Below are 18295 nucleotides of genomic sequence, written 5' to 3'. Positions count from 1 at the left end.
CAAGTAAAACTCTTTCAGAAAGGAGAGCACGCCGTCCAAAGTAGCACACACCTGCATTCATCTGTCACCACCTGTCCCCTCATCCTACTTTATTTTCTGTTCTTTCTCTTATTTCTTTTTCTTTTTTGTATTTACTTATCTAACACTACTTTGTTTCTCCTTCTTATCACCAGCCAACATAGATGTATTTGTTGAGCTACACACTTTCTCCTCTCCCAAGAACATAAGCTCCATAAGGGCTTTGATGTCTATTTTTGCTCACTCACAACTATATCTCCAGAACTGAAGGTGGTGCCTGGCACAAACATACTTGCTCATTAACTAATTAATTAATTGGTACATATTTTACAGAGGAAAAGCCTACAGTCTAATTAAAGGAATAAATCTATCGCTAAATAACACAAACTGTTAATACAAGTATAAAATTGTCACCGAAAACTGTACATTTTCTCAGCTTCAAAGTTTGGGGCCAAGGAGGTCAAGATCACCAGCTCCCATGTCCACCTTTTAAATTCTTTCATTTTACTCTGTTTCTGTTGATGAAAATGAATTCCATCCTTCATGGTCTCACAGACTGCTTTCCAGCTTGGCTCTTTCTTCCTTGAAGGAGAATAGGATGAAAGAGAAGAGAGAATGGGAAAGAGGAAAAGGGATTATTAAGAGTGAATGATCAGGAAAAAGACTGGTCTAGTATGAGGGTCCCTACCTCTAATCTCTGCCTTCTTTTTTTTTTTTTCATTAAAAATTCATCTTCCAAGATAATCAAGATGAGGCAGGGAAAGATTGAGAGATTTAAGGGAAAATCTATACTTGAAAAAATCTTGAAATAATCTTTTTATAAGACTTGGAAATGACCCCATCTGTAGTTTAGGAATAGAAATAATCCTTACAAGGATAGAAAATTGTGGGTGAAAATTATTAACTGGGAAATTATTTGTGTCAGAATGCATGTAGGAAGCAAGAATATATGGTAGCCTCTGTACACTTGCTTAGATGATGCGCAGAGAAGGCAGTGACCAAAAACATTCTGAGCCTGAACGTCTGACCCTAAGTGGAAGGTCTGGGTAAACAGGAGCATTGTGTGCGATGTTAAAGTTATCTGTCAACAACAGGGCAACAGGGAAGGTGGCCCCACAGGGCAAATAATAGGTAGTATTTTTCAAGTATTTTGTTATGTTCAAAGTGATTTTACAGGGCTGATTCATTCAATTCTCAACAACACACCCTTTAGTATTATTATCAACCCATTTTATAGATAAGAATGGACCAGAGAGGTTAAGCCCCTTGCCCAAGACCAAACGGTCAGCAGGAGGTGAAGTCGGTCGGTATTCGAACTGAAATAGTCTGGCCCCAGGACCCACATGCTGAGTCCCTGCTTTCCGTGAACATGGGCTGCCCTGCTGGATATAGGCTTTAACTGCTGGGGTCTGTGTCCACAGCTAGTGCACATCTTAAGGTACATAAGGTGTCATCAAGATAAAAGTATCGTCAAGAAGGCAACCTACAAAGGATCAAAGACAAACAACTTCCATCATCTACATTACAGAATGCCCTTACTGTCCTGTCTTCCTCCTGCTAATACCACGCTTTCCATCTTACTTATAACCTTCCTTTCCCTTTCCCTCCATTGGGTTCTCTTGGTTTAAGGTGAGACAAAGTAGGGAGATTGGGTAGAGGTACAAGGTATTTCTTCTTACCTTGCAATCATTCTTGAGGTGAGAAAAACAAGTCCCAGTGTATTCTTTGGAACTTTAAAATTCTTTTCAAAACTAATACATAAAGTATGACAACAGGTACATAAAGTACCTGAAACATTTATGAAACATTTCATGGTTTCCCTCTTTCATACATGGGGAAAAAAAACCCAGGAAGGATACTCCTACCCTTAGTGTCATATTCAGGTAAGAGAATCCTTGGGAAAAAATACCAGAGCTCTCTGTGTTACAGCTTTACAAAGCACAGTTCTTTCCATTCATGTTCATGGAGCCATTTCCTCCACACTGTACCCATAGTAAGAGCAAGTACGAAGTTGGGAAGAATTTTACTCTTAACTGCTGAACCAGTTTACTCTTAAATACTGAACCCTTCACTTTTTTAAACAAACGAACAAATAACTAATTTCAAGCCAGAATTACATCACTATGGTGGCAGACACTGCTCATATTCTCCTTTAGAAATGAATGATTTATTATTCATTATGGGAATTGCCCTGCTGAAAAGAGCCACCTTACCCAAGCTGAAGTACTCTTTCAGGCATAGACTTATTTGATGACTGGTTGAAAGCTGCAAGTCTCAACTCAAGACAAATCAAAAAAGTTATCTCAGCTTCAAAACTTCCCATATCACATCTGCTCTGCTGAATCTTCATTTCATTGCCCTGCTCAGACCTGCTTCCTTCTCTGCCTTCCCTTCCCTTCCTTTCTCCAGCTGTTGGCCCTAAGAGCACTGGCCCTAGGAGCACTCTCTAATAAACCTCTTACATGCTAATCTCACTTCAGAGCTGGCTTTCCAGGAAACCCAGCCCACTTTACTGATGACGCCAACAATTATATTACCCGAGATTTCCTAGGTTAAAAAGTTTCAGTTCAATAAGTAGCCCATGTTTACCCTGGCCACACCAGCCCAGAGACAAATACAGATGACACCAATAGTCCCTCCCTCACAAAGCAAAATATCTGGAATTCCAGCCCTGCCCTATTTCTTGGGTTGTCTTAAAGGCTCTTTAGAATAAGCCACAGATACCTAAGAATTATGATCCTCCTCTTGACTCCTCAATGTTCTACAGGGTTTCTGATGTGAATATTTTGGTCCTCAGAAAGCTTCGTTAAGAACACACTCTCAGATAAGGATGCAGCTCCACTTGCTCTGTCTTTCCAATCATCATGACAAATTAGGAGAAGTCACCTGAAAGGAGCTGCTTATGTGCTCTACTTTTTCATATTTCCAAAATTTTTTCTAACTATGTGAGTTATGTCTATATAGGAGAAAGTGTTTCCTTTTTCTTTTTTCTCAACTATTATTTAATTCATTATAGAGTCTTCCACCCCGTATACCAGAAGACAAATTCTCCAGAGATTGGACAAAAAGTTACACTAGGGCATCTGGGTGGCTCAGTCGGTTAAGCACCCGATTTCAACTCAGGTCATCATCTCACAGTTTGTGAGTTTAAGCCCCGCATCAGGCTCTGTGCTGAAAGCTCAGAGCCTAGAGCCTGCTTCCAATTCTGTGTCTCCCTCTCTTTGACCCTCCCCAGCTTGTACTCTGTCCTCTCTCTGAAAAATAAATAAACATTAAAAAATTATTTAAAAAATTACATTGACACAGGTTTCATATAGAAAAAAGTTCTGGGGCACCTGGGTGGCTCAGTCGGTTAACTGGCCGGCTTTGGCTCGGGTCATAACCTCATAGTTTGTGGGTTTGAGCCCCATGTTGGGCTCTGTGCTAACAGCTCAGAACCTGGAGCCTGCTTCAGATTCTGTGTCTACATCTCTCTCTGCCCTTCCCCTGCTCATGCTCTGTCTCTCAAAAAATATATAAATAAATAAACATTTAAAAAGAAAGAAAATAGTTCTTCAATTAGTTTTTATATGTAAAATCTGTGGGCAAATTTAAAGAAAAAAATTTTAATGCTTATTTATTTTTGAGACAGAGAGACAGAGCATTAGCAAGGGAGGGGCAGAGAGAGAGACACACACAGAACTGGAAGCAGGCTCCAGCCTCTAAGCACAGAGCCCAACACAGAGCTCGAACTCACAAACCATGAGATCATGACCTGAGCTGAAGTTGGATGCTTAACCTACTGAGCCACCCAGGTACCCCTTGTGGGCAAATTTTTAAAATCATTTTTAGTTCCTACCACTTAGGTTAGGTAGTTAGTTAGCTTTCCTTTTATTATTGATTTCTAGTTCTACTGCATCACAGTCAAAAAATATAACCTATATGAATTGAGCCTTCAGAATTTATTAAACTTTATTTACATCACACAGGCCTGAAAAGAATGTATTATATATGTTTGTTCTATATCTTTTCTTTTTTTAATATTTTAAGTATATTTATTCATTTTGAGAGAAAAACAGTGTGTGTGGGAGAGGAGTAGAGAGATAGGGAGACAGAATCCCAAGCAGGCTCCACACAGCACAGAGACTGACATGGGGCTCGAACCCAAGAACCATGAGATCATGGCCTGAGCTGAAATTGGATGCTTAACCAACTGAGCCACCCAGGTGCCCCTATATTTTTCTTATTTCTCTGTTTGCTTCGCCAGTGTCCAAGAGGTTTTTTTTTAAGTTCCAACCATAATTTTGATCTATATGTGTCTTGCCATAGGTAAGTGAGTTGTTGCTTTTTATATTTTGTGGTCTTATTGCTAGCAGCACCTGTGTTCATAATTATTGGGTTTATCTCCCTTACTGAACACATGTGCCTTTTTATCCTGTATTAGGTTTTTCATCTTAAATCCCATTTTCCCTAATATAAAAAATGCGACTTCTGATTTTTTTAGTTCATATATGCCTGGGATATCTTTTTTCACTCCTTTATTTTAAATCTTTACTATTCTTTTTGTACATAAGACTGATAAGTCTTAGTTCTAAAAAAATCTGACTTTCTTTCTTTTGATTGGTCACATTAACTTTTTATTTATTATAATTATTATTAAACTGAGACTCACTTTCCTGTATTTTTTGGTGCTAATTTGCCATGCTTTCCTATTATTTCTTATTTTTCTTCTTCTTTGATTTCCTTTAAGAACTTTACATTTTATTCTGCTGGTTTTAATGTCATAATCCCATAGTAATTATTGTGGTCATTGCCCTAACTCAATAAGATCCATACCTGTGTTCATTTTCCCTAATGTCTAATATTTATAAATATCTATAACCTCTTCCTGAACAAGAACTTAAGTGTCTTCTTACATTATGATCTCTGTATACCACTCCCCAAGTGCCTACGGAGTTTACTGTTCCCACATGGCTTATAAAATTGGTCTTACTACTTAAAAGCCACTCTTTGCACATATTTTAAGATTTGATCCTTAAATAAAGAAAATCAAGTATATTGAGTCATCTGCCTAGTCATTCCTCTCCTGTCTAGAAATATGTCCCTGATAAAGTCCCTCTATATAGTCAAATCAAGTTTTTAGTTTCCTGAAATCTGCCTTTAATCCAGCCATCCCTGCAGCCCTCGAGTTCCCCGAGGGAAAGGTATACAAAGGAAAGCAAAATAATAACTTCTGAACACTGTGAGTTCCCTTCTCTTAAGTTATTCAGACCTAATTACACTACACTGGCCCCAAAGTCATTTCTTTGCCCTTCTCTGACTATTCCCTATGCCCAGACTATGTCCTGAATCTTACAACAGAGGTGAAAAGAAGGAGCCAAATGAGGGACAACATGCCAGCCCAAGTCATAGATGCCAGAGAAAGGCAGATGACAATAAGGCTCGGCCTAGCATGAGCTGGCATGGGCTGGGGACAGCTGCCCTGGGCCCTGAGCCTCAGAGCAGGGAGGGTCAGCTCACTACTCCAAGGACCTATAAAAACAAAGTAAGACCAAGCCCACCCCAATATACTTGGGCATACAATCCAAGTGGCACCTAGATTTAACCTCTTATCTCAAAGGCTAAAACATTTAAAGGTGCAAAGGTGGGATGAACTGGGGTGCCTCTGATGTACAGCTCAAACACTGTGTATTGGATACCAATTGTCAATGGAAAACACAGGTAAATGAGATACCATCTCCAGAGAGCTTATAGACAATTAAAGAAGACAAATATATACAAGACTGTGAGATGTGCATCAAAATGAAAAATTTCTCAAAACTCAGATATTTCCAAAAGCAGTCTCTGGGACCTACCATCCTAGGGGTAAAGGAACTATTAGGGAATCAAGAGAGAAAAATACTTTCTCTTCCAGACCAATCCCTTAGCATACAAATCATTAGAATAGCTTCCCTTCCCCCAAATTGTCTCTTTCACTTTTTACTAACGCTCAAAATTTCTTTCAGAGGAGACAAAGGCTGTCTTTCTGCAATTAGAGAAAACAGGCTTAAAATAGAAGTGCTGTGGGATGGTTAGCATAAGTGGAAATTAGGTCGAACCCATGTGTGAATGACTAATGTCAGATCATTGCCAGTTTTGATAGCAGACAGAGGTTACTAATTTGTAAACTCTGAGAATCCTACTGGAAGGGCCCAAGAATGCTACTGGAAGAAAACTGGAACACCAAAGAATATGTAGGCATGTATCAATCACAATGTTGTTCAGAGTTTGCTCTGTTGATTTCTATTTATGGAAAAACAAATAGAAACCGAAGAAATACTGCCTATCACCTCTTTTCAAGTCACCTCGAAGGCACCCTGTCTTAAAATTTTAGTCCCTATCTTCATTTCCTGGCATCTGGCTTTCTGAATTCATATTCTGAACCCTACTAATCATAAGTACCTCCAACCTAGCTATTCCCAGACCTCTGCTCAGATCTCTCCATGTTCTAGTTCCTTCCTCAGTAAGCTAACTTGACCATGTCATCAACTGATTGCCAGAATGGCCCTTAAATTTCCTCCAAGGTGTCTCCAGACCCTTTGAGGACAATGATCATCTCTCACATCTCCCCATATCCGTGATTATCTAATAATTCCTCCATCATATTAACTTTATCCACGACTGCTCTTTATGATTCCTCTCATTTATCCCTTTCTCTAAACAATTAGATCTCCATGTGGGTAGACAGTTGGAATAGAGGGTTTTTGGTGGGGGAGGGGGGGGCGTTAAATCTGATGCCTTTTATGCATCTTCAGAGCTCCAGCCTGGTTTAATAATCCCCGAGCACCACTTTGCGTGCGGCAAGGTATAAATATATGCTAATAGGAGGTCTGGCTCCTTGTCACAACACATTGCAGACTGCATTCGTGCAAGATAGAATAAAAAGATTAGATGCAATCTTGAAGTCAATCAGAAAGCAAGAGGAAACCAAAAAAACAGAGCTCAGATTGTCAACAAGGAGAGGCAGAAAAATGACTTGAATCGAATTGCAGTTTATCTCGTTAAGCGTTAAAGGAAACCAATTTCTTTCAGAAATTGGAAGGCAATTTAAACATTTCTACAGTTTTACTAAAGTTTGAAATTTTCCAGTGAAAGAATAAGGTTTTTTTTTTAAATTTCTGCATATCTGACATTTTCCCTGTACTCTCAGGGACTAGAAGGCCCTAGATAAGAGGATATTTAAGGAAAGGAGAGCACAGTTATCAACAAGTAAGGAAAAGAATCTATTAAAGAAATACTCATTTGATTTCTTTAGTGCTTTTACGTTTCATGTCAAAGGTCCTAAGAAAGCTAGAATCGGGTACAAAGAAGCCAGGCTACACAATGTGACCTGGGTCTGGATAAATCGCCAGGCTGGATTAATTGACGAACACAAAAGTCACATTCAATCCATGAAGGTCAAATAAAATATACCAATCTCAAGGCCAAGCTACATTCCATTGAAGTTGATAACATCACAAGCTAAAGACACTGTTCATAATGAACTCGTCTTTATTAATAAGCCTCTTTTCCCATTCCCAGAAGCATGAACATACTGACAGTGTCCTCTGTTTTGCAAATAGTGTCATTTTTACTACTCCTTCCCATGCTTAAGTGAATAATTCTCCCAACCATTGTATTCAGTAGAAATCACTAACTAAACCTCCATCTTTAGAGTTAAAGACCAAGCCTTCTCCAGGCTTATGGTCCATCTGGAAGTGATTTGCTAGCCAACAAAAGTAGCCTTTTTTTCCCTTTTTCCTGTTACCATAGGCAATGAGGTCTCAATAAAACCAGGAACACCAGGGTTTACGAATACATATAGTGTTAAGGATCATTACCTCAGGAAGAGGATCAACCAAACTGAATGAAAGGAGTGCCCACAGTCTACTAGGTACATCGTATGTATTGTTCAAATCTTTTATAGTGGAAAGTCGAACCTTGCTTGTGTAAGCTTAAAAAACACTCGGAGATGTTCAGAGATGAATATACTAAGACTTAGTTCAGATTAACACTTCTGAAAAACTGCCAACTCTAGCCTCTTGGGCGAGCTTAATGGGCAGTCCTTGTGTTAATGCTTGGTAGGAGCTGGACAAAGGTCAACTGTAACATGTTGTCACTGTGACTTTTGTCTTCAGTAACTCCTTTGCTCACACATTCATTCAGTCTACATTTACTGAACTCGTATTACCTCACGGACTGAAAATGACATATGATGTGAAGCTAAAAGTATTTCCATTAAAGAAGAAATAAAATAATAAATGGCATCTGGGGTGGCCAGTTGTTCTCTACTATGAAAAACAAAATCTCACATGGATTCATCAGGGAGAACACTCAGGAACCAAAAAAGTGCCCTCCCTGTTTCTCACTTCTCCTGACAACTTTTCCCTTTCAATAACTTGTTATGTGCCAGGAGCAAACAATATGAAATCCATTCCTAATGAGCAATAATTATAGCTTTAAGAAGCTGTACAATCAGTGTTCAGTGATTTCATTATTAGATAGCACCATAAATTATGCTAATGCTGATAACAGTTCTGGATGAGAGAGGTCCAGATCCGGGAGATTGCACTGAAATTATTTACATCCTCTATTTCTGAAACAATAGACCCGGCAATTTGAAAATCAGATGATCCGATTTATTCTGGCAGGACACACATGTAACAAGTTGCATCAACCATAAAATTAAATAGGCTTCCTTTTTTTTTTTCCTTTTTTCTCTTTTAAGGTTATCTCCTCAATCTTTTCTTACCTTGCATATTACCAACCTCCTTTGAGGAGAGACTTCTAATTATTTTAACTCTTGTTTCTAAAATTGCTCAGTGATGGTGGTTGATGATATCATGTGACCAGACGGCTTTGGCACACCCATGTCTCACACAAGCTAAGCCTGAGAATGCTTTGCCTGCCAAGTCACAAATACCTATCTGGGTGCAGAAAAAGGAACAGAACTTTTGGCAATGGGGAATTATTGTTTTTAATAATCATACCCCCAAACTTTCAAAGGTTGGCTATGAAAGGAGAAACTCCAGGGGCCTCTGGATGGCTCAGTCAGCTAAGTGTCCAACTCTTGACTTTGGCTCAGGTCATGATCTCACGGTTGTGAGACCTAGCCCTGCATCAGGCTCCATGCTGAGCATGGGGTCTGCTTGGGATTCTCTCTCCCTCCCTCTGTCCCTCCCCTGCTTGCACACTCTCGTACACATGCTCTCTCTCTCTGTCCTTCTCTCTCTGTCTCTGTCTCTCTGTCTCTCCCTCTCTCAAAATACATACATAAACTTTTAAGAAAGGAGAAACAACAACTGGATATGGAGATTTGGTGCAGGTTTCCCACCTCTTTCCTCCCTGAATGTAACCATTCCATTGGAATTTTCTCACTTCTCTTAATAGTAACACAAGCTACCATTTTTTTTTTTAGTACAAATTACATGCCTAGCCCTGTGCATAGGGCTTGATGTGTGCTATCTCATTCAATCTTCATTAAAATTATGCAGTGATTCTAGAGTTCTCATTCTGCAGATGAATAAGAAAAGGCTCAGAAGGCAACACACACACACTTTGCCTAAGAGTATACAGTACAGTTAGTAAAGGGAGAAGCCAAATTCAAATGCAAGGGAATCTGGGATTGCTGCCCTTAGCAGTGAATGCAAGCAATTCGACATATATCCGACTCCAGGTTCCGGGTCTTTCCTGAAGCCTCACGAATGATAGCAAAGGGGGAAACTGTACCACACGATGCCCAGAAATAATTCCTCAAAGTTCTCATTATATGTTACCAAAAATGTGGAGCAACTGGAGAACTTTAGACTATTTTGGGGATATCCATTGATGTAATCACCTTGGAAAATGGTTTGCCCATTCCAACTAAAGGCAAGCCTACACAAGTACCTGTGGCCAAGCAATCGCACTCCTGGGCATATGCCCAACAGAAATGACATGTACAACAATGTTCACAGCAGCAGCATTCAAAATAGCCCCAATTTAGAAGCAAACTGAATGTCCACTAACAATAGAATAAGCCAAATTAATTGTAGCCTAGTCATACAATGGAATACTACACAAAAAGGAAAATGAGTAAACTACTAAAACATGCAAAAACATGTATAATTCTATCTCACAGACAAAATGTTGAGTGTAAGGAGGTAGAAACTAAGAATGCATACCTTGTGATTCTACATATATCAAGTTTAAAAACATGTGAAACTACTCTATGGGGAGAAAAAGCAGAATAATGATCACCCTCAGGCTGCTAACGGGGTGGGGGTTTGAAAGAGTCCTCTGGTATGATGGAAATTTCTATATCTCAATATTTTAAGTATCTCAATATTTAAAAATAAATAAAAATTCTCATTAAACCTTTCTGTGCCCTAAAATCCCAGACATCATGGCAGTTGGTCCCCCAAAGTTTTCCTCTTACTTCACCCCTTCAAAGTTCACCCCTGTCCCTCACTCCCTCCTCATACTTTCTAGATTTATTTTTTTCTGTCCCACTGGTAGCTTCATGTCCTTTCCTATACAAATCAATTTAGTTCCCTGTGGCCTCTTCCATTTCTCCTCTCTACTCATTACTGTAATCAGCAAAATGAAAATCCCAGTCAAACTGATCAAACAAACAATTCTCTTTAGAAGAGTGCACTTTTAGAGACGAATCTTCATCATTTGTTTCTGTCTTCTCTGAGAGATGGTAAAGTTCCCTGAGGGTAAGGGGTATATATCCCCAGATGTTCAATAAGTGTGGAGTTGTATTAAATGAACACTCTTATTTAACACGTAAAATTATGAGACCCGGGCCATTCACAAAGTTTGCATTATCCACTCCAGAGCCAGTGTGGATTGAGGTAACAAATGAGGATACATGGAGTAGAGATCATCAAACTATGTTTTAGAGGCATTTGCCTGAAAATTACCCAAAAAAGTACAAGATGACTGACTTTAATTATCTTGGGTCACTTTTATTATTTTTAGTCTTCTTTTTTTATCTCTTCCTATCTTACTGCCTCTTACTGAACAGATATATCCGGGCAATTCCCTAGTCAAGAGGGAATAGACTGACAATAATTCCCTTAGAATTTGTGGAGGAGAAAACAAAAGGCAGTAAGTTTAAACACACTATTAAATCATCTAACCTCTGAGATGTAAAAAACAAGTCAGGAAACACAGGGACACTCATTTCTTGCTTTTAAACACAGCAGAAGCTAGAAAGATGATGAGTTTCTATTATGCAGGTGAAGAGTCATCCTCCTATTTGCTTGGAAAGGTATTCAATGGTAGGTATCTCATAAGAATAAACTTCTTCAAATTTGGGGTACACCAGCCACCAAAGTTCAAAATCAGGAGTGGAATATAAAGCCTAAAGACAACAAGTTGAGTTTCGCCTAATACTAAACCAAGGAAGACTGGCTTGCTTTCAAGTCCATTCTGAAAGGCTATGCCAGGCCAGGCCAGATTTAGAGGAGAGAAAATCTTTGGTTCAAATCCTTCACCCAAATATAACTAAATGGAATAAAAGTCTGAGGTCATGTAAAAGGCCTCAATTGTTAGGCCGTCGAAAGCCTATGTGAAGCTATTTTCCTGAGTATTGATATAGTGCAGGTATTTATAGAGCATCGTGCCACACAAAGCATTTCCATGTTTAGAAATGGAATATGCCGTTCCTTCCCAGTCCCCCAGGACAGCCACCTTAGCTGGATGACTATTGTATAAATACAGAAGTTAGCTGCTAGAAAATGTACCTTCACTTCTTAGAAAAGCATTCTTGTGTTTATCTTCTGGTGAACATGGGCTCACTAGACATAAACCATTTCTCACCAGCAACAAGGAGAGGTTTATTTTTGTCATTCATAAAATAAACCAGGGCCCGGCCAAAGGAAATGACTCTTGGAGGCGGCCCCGTCAGAGAAGTGCTGTAGAAGTTACAAATGGCTCTGTGGCCCAGGCCATAAACAGTCTTTACAAAGGCTGGTGCCGAGCTGTTGATATTAAAAATCACCTCATTAATTATGTTTGTAAACAATGCAGCTGTCTGTGCTTGCAAGCTGCCTTCTTCAGCATAATAATATTTGTAACAATAATAACCATCATTTCGAGCATAGCAATAAATAGTCAGTCCAGGGACCTCAAGTGAAATCACATCTGGGAACTGCCACCTGGTCATTCAAAATACTTCCTTAGAAGGTAGGAAGACTGTTGTCTGTTTTCCATGCAGAAGGCATGATTTCAGCATCAGAATTTTTCCCATCTCACTCTTTGAAAGGAGGAGGTAAATAGCTAGTGTGGGAAGACTAACAAAACCCAGAGGGAGACCGGGAGCCAAAAGAAGTGAAAAGTTGACCAGAAAAGGACGTTAGGGGGCATAACCAGCAGAGGAAATGATGGGAAAGGGGCTTAGGCCTCCTCTGGTGAAGAATCAGCAAGCTCAGGTTTGTACTTCCGGGGACCAGGTAGCCAGTGCCCTTCAGTTATCCTTTTATTTGACAAATATTTTTGAATACCTACTATGTGCCAGGTGTATCCCATACACTGGAGAAAATTCACAAGCAAATATTCATTTAAGATGCCTGTTGGTGAAAAAACTGGAACATACCTGGCAGACTAAGTTATTATATAATCCAAGTGGCCTGGTATTTCTTTTCTTTAACATCACATTTTTGAAGCACGTATTTCTAAAGTTATCTCAGTAGTCAAAAAGCCTTTGAAATGGTTAAGAACAAGAGGAAACTATGGTTTCTGAGTAACATAGGTAAGCTAAAATTACTAAACCTCTTTCCACACGAGAGGACAACACCTTCATACCTCATGTATGCCTTCCCCACATGTAAATTCTGATTCTGAACTTCACTAGAGAGATATAAATGCGGTATCCAATTCCAAAGCATTACCCATTTTCTCTGTCTCTGTCCCTCTCTTTTCATCTCTCACTCTGTGTATATATTAATTTTATAGATCTTTTTATTGTCTGAACTACACTGGTTGCGTGAGAAGCAGAACAATAGGCCAAGAAGTTCCATTTCACACATGTCATCCTTATAATTCAAATAGGACAATAAAAAGAGAGAGAGAAAGAGATCTATAAACTGGTGATAAATCAGTGTCCTAAACCAAATTAACCATCGAAATAGATTATCATAAAAATAACGCCATGAAAAATATTCTTCACCTTCCTGGTTCAGCTGCCTGTAATGGAGAGAGAGGGTGTGTGTGTGTGTGTGTGTGTGTGTGTGTGCGCGTGCATGCCTATATGGGTCTGCATGTATGTGTGCGTGCCACACCCACACTTAGAGATGTGCACATACACACACATGAATGCACAGAGGCCATGCAGTCTGCACACGCTGCTTGCCCTTGCAGGAACAGGAGAGGGTTAAGACACCCCAGGAACGATCCTTAGCATTTCCCAGTTTCTAAAGCTCAGCTTTTATTCAACATAATAAATGATAATACCATGTGCCAAGTATTGTGCTAAACACTGAGGATACAAAATGAGCTAAAAGAGACATTAGTCCTCATAAAACTTCCAATCAGAACAGTATAGAAGATAGTAACCAAATGGGTATACAGATAACATTTTTGAAACTATAAATCCTGATCAGTGCTATTAAGATAAGGCACAAGCTGCTCTGAAGCACATAACAGGGAACCCAACCTAATGTGAGGTCAGGAACAAACAGATCTTCAAGCTGCAGGACCAGTAGCGGAAAAAGAGGTACAAATGTCCCACCAGCAAGTGGTGTCCTGCATCAGTAGGAGGAGCGATACACACTTTATTTCACTGAAGAAGGCTGGGAAGGAAAAGGTGAGCAAACACGGTGGAGCCTGCTGGCAGAGCAAGGGGGTGGGGGTGGGAGTGGGGGTGGGGTGGGGCTCCAGCCGGAAGGAACCACATTTACAAAGCCTCTGAGGACAGAAGAGGGATGGCAGATCCCAGAACTTAAGGTCCCAAAAGGCAGAGAGCAAGGGCAAGGTGGTACCATGTGAGACAGGGGAGGTGACCAAAAGCCAAATCACGCAGATCGTTAACACGGGGGTGGGAAGGAACGGGGAAGCTGTGGAAGAGGTTTGGGGTTTTCTTTTGCAAAAGCTCACATGGTTTCCAGGTGGAAAAGAGGTTGACCGGAGGGAAGCAAGATGCTGGAGAGACAGTTATCAGTCCCTTACCAGTCCTCCACACTAGTCCAGGTGAGAGATTGGACCCGAGTCTAACACTAATTAGCTGTGTGACCTTAGATAATTTGCTTCACCCCTTTAAGCCTCAAATTCCCCACCTGTAAAATGGCAATAATAATGGTTTTAGTGGGGATTAAATGAGATCACGCCTGTGGAGCGCACGGCCCACCGTAAGCCTTCAATAAATGTTAGCTATTGGTGGTGCTGGAGATGGAGAGAAATAGATTAGAGAGATATAAATAGTCCCCCGGCAAGCAGCCTCCCTGCCTAATCATCACAAGAAGAAATGACACATTTTCTTTCCTGAGGTTGGACAGGAATGAATGGGGGGAAAGCAATCGGTACCACTAGGAGAAGTTTCCCCAATCTGAAACAATTCTTGTCCCTTATTATAAACTCTGCCAGTAATATTTAAGCCATGAAGGGTATCCAAGGCCATTTAGAAAAGTAATTAAAATATTATAAAAATATGTATATATTTTGTATATAAAGTACTTGTATATAAAGCATGTATTTGTATATAAAGTATTTTTAGTAAATAAGAGTCCTAGAAAAGGTTGAAGTATATCTTAAACAAGCTTTGGGACAACACCAGAAAGATGATAGAAAAGTAACTTACCCAAGGTCACAGGGCTGGTAATGGGTCAAAGCCAGGAGTTGAACCCAGGTTGAACTCTAAGTCTGTGCCCTTTCCAGGAGGGAGCATAGCCTCCTGAGAAGTCCAAAGCCAGTTCTTTCTTCGAGAAGCTTTCAGTCTAGTCAAAAAAAAACAAAGAGCAAACCATAAGAAACGAGTTGCAATTGAAAGTCCAGTTCTATAGTTTGCATTGAAAATTAAGGTGACACTATAAATTGTTTGGGTGTTTTGGTAGGCAGGGTCAAACTAATAGAGCTCTAAAATAGGTCTTGCCTTTGGATCTAACAATGTCCCTTTGAGGGCTCTATCAAAAAGCATACAGGAAGTTAAATAAAAGAAAGCAGCCTTATTTACTGATTGTCAAAGGCAATTGTTGGTTCCTTTTGAGACAAGTTGGATGATAGGCTATTTACATATCCAAAATTTCTAATGCTGTAAGAAAAAAAATTATCTTTGTATTAACCACAGCCTTGAGGACTGAGAGACTTCCTTAATTAAATCAAACAGAAGCTTTAGGTAGAACCTACTTATGGGAAGCTTAAGGTAATTGATCCTGAAATTAAGCACTCATTCAAAATCCAGACACGGGACTTTTGGTACACTCCTGTAAAAAAAAACAAACTTCACTCACAAAAGCCAGGACTGCTTTCCCCTAGCTGATCCTTGAGGGCGTCCCCTTTAAACTTGCCAGCCTCCTCCAGTAAAAGATAAAATCATGCAGGGGTATGGATTAGCTATCATGTCATTATAGCAGGCACAGCCGTCTGTTACAGGTAAATTGCTAGGCAATGTAATAACAATGCAGTTTATTTACTGTGCAGGGTGCTTATCTACAGAAATGTTCCGACAAACAAAGAAAGGCACAGCTAAACGCCTTTTCCTTAGAATTACAGACTGGATCTATGCCAGCACCTTCAGAGAATAAAAATGCTAAATAATCCCTGTATAAATAAAGTCCCTAAAAATCCAAAGCATCTCCTAACAGAAGAAGCAGAAAAAGGCAATTGGCAGATGGAGTGTCCACAAGATCTTCCTCAGGCTCCCATCTCTATGAACCAAATCACATCCCAAGGGGAGGAGGCGAGGAGGAATGAAGAATAGTCAGGCTGAGACTAGACTGGAGCACTCATTGTTAAAAGATGGTGACGATAATAGCAATGATGAGGTTCAATACCATTGGTTGCGTGCTTTTCAGGGCTGCCTCCTTCCAATACCAGAGCTCTTACCCTCTAAACTAAACCGTTCTCAAGAACCTGAGGGACACGTGTGAGGGTGGACTGAGCATACAGGACTCCTGCCCTCCCGACCTGCACACATCCCACCCACTGAAGCATCCACCGGGCTCACTCTTTGAAGGACTTACACAATGAATAATACAAAGGGCACCAATTTATTGACAACCTAATCGCTGCCTCTTAAACATACAGCCTCCCATGACTAAAATAAGTGAACTAATGAGGGAAGGAATGAAGCAACCCAGTTAAAGCATCGAGGATGGAGTCTAGAGAGACATGACTGGAATGTGATTGCGCTAAAAGAAAGCTGTAACTTAATCAATAGTATTAACATATCTGAAGAAAGAATGTGTCCACAGAAGGAAGGTGGTCTGCCCAGAGTTCAGAAAAATGGAGCACTATTGACTTCGGAAGCATTTATCCAATTGTGCCCAAGGGAGAGAAGGAGTGTATCTGGTAGTCAATAGAAAGATGTACCAGAATTGTTTAGTTCGTTTCAATAGTCTTTGAATGCCTACTATGTGCCATGGTATATAACAGGCACAGTGATTAAACACACACACGCACACACAAATACACATAGTTCCTCACACAGAAGAACCTGCAAAGATAGTGGGTGAAACCAACATATAAACAGCTCTTGATTCTAAGTGCTACAGCAGATGTATATGCAATACACCACAGAGCACAGAGGAGATAAACTTAGTCCAAGGACTAGGAAAACTTCCTGAAGTGACCTTTGAGCTGTGTTTCAGTAAATAAGCAGGCATCATCTAGACCATAAAGGAAACAAAGGAATTCCAGTCAGAAGAACCAGAAGTTGTCCACATCACAGTAAGTCAGGGATGGAAGTATTAGTCCAGGGTGCCTGAGTGGCTCAGTCAGTTAAGCGACTGACTCTTGGTCTCAGCCCAGGTCTTGAGCTGAGCCCAGCACGTGGGGCTCTGCACTAGGCATAAAGCCTACTTAAAATAAAAATTAATTAATTAATTTTTAACAATTAAAAAGGAAGTATTAGTCCAGAGATTGAGGATGGTGTGTGTTTAGTAGCCTAAGATTTATTCCAAGGGGAAACAGAAAAGCCACTGAAGGATATTAGCTGGAGAGCAACAAAGTCAACTTGCATTTGGAAAAATCATTCTGGCAGGAATATAAATAATCAGTGTAAATGGAGAAAAGCCAAGAAGGACCAGAAACCAGTTAGGAAGCTATTGTCAAAGACCCTGGTGAGTATACTTCCTAGGCCGATGGTAACTGGGATAAAGAGAAGAAAAACTAAATATTTAGGAAGTGATGTCATTGACTGGTTGGGGAGGAAGGATGAAGAAGAGCTGAGAAATCTAGGAAAACTCCAAATTTTTGGCTTGAGTGACCAAATTGATGATGATATCAATGAACTGAGATAGGAAATATGGGAATATAGGAGGAACAGCAAATTTGGATTTGGAAGATAAAAATAAGTTTGGTTTTGAACATGTGGAGTTTGCAGTGCTCATTGGACACCAAGCGGAGCTGCCCAAGTGGGCTCTTAGACATAAAATGAGAAGAGTCATCAGGTCTGAAGGTAAATATTTGAACATCATAAGCAATTAGGTGATACTTAAAACCATGAGAGAGAAAGAGATTAACCAAGAGTGGATGGATGGGTGGATGGATGGATGGATAAATAGATGGATTGGTGAATGGATGGATGGGTGGATGGATGGATGGATGGATGGGTGGGTGGGTGGATGGGTGGAAGGATCTATGGGAAAATAAGCGAGTTAAAATGAGATTATATTATATTATCTAGTTTTAATTTGAGGAAAGTTTTAAAAACTTAGCTTTGGGGCACCTGGGTGGCTCAGTCGGTTAAGCGTCCAGCTTCGGCTCTGGTCAGATCTCATGTTCGTGGGTTCGAACCCGCATCGGGCTCTGTGCTGACAGCTAGCTCAGAGCCTGGAGCCTGCTTCTGGTTCTGTGTCTCCTTCTCTCTCTGACCCTCCCCCTCTCATGCTCTGTCTCTTTCTGTATCAAAAATAATTAAAACATTAAAAAATTTTTAAAACTTAGCTTTACCTGACTGTTATCTTTATCTGATAAAAAAGCTGGAGAGTGTAAAGGAAAATAAACTTCAGATAAATATTTCTTTGCCATAAATTGTATTATTTCTTAAAAGAACCCTCTAGGTTAAGAAGAAAGGATTATTAAAAAGCATAAAGCAGTTAGAGATGTTTTAAAATACCAACTCCCTGATTAAAAAAAG

General features: G+C 39.9%; 1 long non-coding RNA gene across 1 annotated transcript; it reads right to left on the bottom strand.

The window, feature by feature from the left end:
- Nucleotides 1–456: 456 nt before the first annotated feature.
- On the bottom strand, nucleotides 457–17922 carry LOC115301872. Its single transcript, XR_003913332.1, has 3 exons — nucleotides 17885–17922; nucleotides 14798–14933; nucleotides 457–600 (listed from the first exon to the last, which is right to left on the bottom strand). It is a non-coding gene; the product is annotated as an uncharacterized LOC115301872 (long non-coding RNA).
- Between the last annotated feature and the right edge of the window lie 373 nt (nucleotides 17923–18295).

The sequence above is a fragment of the Suricata suricatta genome, chromosome 9, assembly GCF_006229205.1.
Source record: "Suricata suricatta isolate VVHF042 chromosome 9, meerkat_22Aug2017_6uvM2_HiC, whole genome shotgun sequence".
Taxonomy (NCBI): domain Eukaryota; kingdom Metazoa; phylum Chordata; class Mammalia; order Carnivora; family Herpestidae; genus Suricata; species Suricata suricatta.
The sequence above is the reverse complement of the archived record's forward strand: the minus strand, read 5'-3'. Positions and strand labels throughout refer to the sequence as shown.